Source organism: Propithecus coquereli, unplaced genomic scaffold (genome assembly GCF_000956105.1).
Source record: "Propithecus coquereli isolate 6110/MARCELLA unplaced genomic scaffold, Pcoq_1.0 Scaffold6, whole genome shotgun sequence".
Classification (NCBI taxonomy): domain Eukaryota; kingdom Metazoa; phylum Chordata; class Mammalia; order Primates; family Indriidae; genus Propithecus; species Propithecus coquereli.
In genome coordinates, this window is record NW_012151951.1 from 11,417,937 (window position 1) to 11,419,169 (window position 1,233).

Here is a 1,233-nt window from a genome sequence, read left to right on the forward strand (position 1 = left end):
CTTGAGAGAATTTTGTAAATTGACCATCTGATAGAAAAGTCTTTACAGATAAAGAAAAAATAAGGAGAATATATATACTAACAAGAGGTTAAATTGTAAAACAAAATGTTCATGACTGAGGCATGTTACCCCTACCAGATTGGTAGTAAGTCAGCCAAAAGCATCACCTGGTTTGCTCTGTATAGCTAGCAACCCTTGGAGACCTTCCAGGTCTAGAAGGAGCAGAAGTTGAAAGAAATGGTACTAAAATTCACCCTTCCTTCTGGACATTTGTTTCAGTCTTCAGCAAACCAGTTAACCACTACTGCTTTCCACCTAGAGGGTTGCTTCATGACAGTCACTAGTGAAGAGAAGATGATCCACAGCATTTGGGAGTGACAAAGGAAAAGGGTGACAACTAGGTGACCCTATTAGCGATGTACTTTTATCTTTGGCATTCATTTTGAAGAATGGGACACTTCAAATTTTATAAAACATATAATGCCACAGACATCCACAAGACACATGTTTCCTGGCTATTTCTTGAATTAGCAACACAAATTCAGTGGTCCAAGAAAAATAAAGAAATCCCATATGCTGTGATCTGAAAGGAATGGAAGTGGGGGTGAGGCAGGGAAAACAAACTGTAGTATGTCAGCAGTAAAATGACATAGCATGAGCTTTCTCAAAAAATATTCAGGTATTTATTTGTTCAATAATCACAAATGTTAGGTGCCTAATTAAGGCACTATGAGGGACAGTGGAAATAAAACCCTGAACACAGTCCCTGCCCTAAAAGGGATCACTTGTTTGTCTCCCCAACTAGATTGTAACAGATAATTATAAATACTCTGTAATAAGTGCTACCAACAGGGGTAAGGGTATTTCAAACTTAAAAGGGGGCCAGGCACGGTGGCTCATGCCTGTAATCCTAGTAGTCTGGGAGGCCAAGGCTGGAGGATCGCTTGAGCTCAGGAGCTGGGACCAACCTGAGCAAGAGCCAGACCCTGTCTCTACTAAAAGTAGAAAAATTAGCCAGTAATAAAAATAGAAAAATTAGGTGGCCATAGTGGTGCACACCTGTAATCACAGCTAGGGGAGGCTGAGGGAGGACGGCTTGAGCCTAGGAGTTTCAGGTTACAGTGAGCTACTATGACAATGATGCCACTGCACTCTCCCCAGGGTGACAAAGCAAGACTGTCTCAAAAAAAATAAAAAAAATTTCCAATGCTTCACTTGACCAGTAAAAAAAAT

General features: G+C 40.6%; 1 protein-coding gene across 1 annotated transcript in view; it reads right to left on the reverse strand.

Annotated features, from left to right (window-relative positions):
• Positions 1–1,233, reverse strand: part of PPP2R1B (protein phosphatase 2, regulatory subunit A, beta) — a 52,742-nt gene that overhangs the window by 23,763 nt on the left and 27,746 nt on the right. The window lies entirely within an intron of this gene.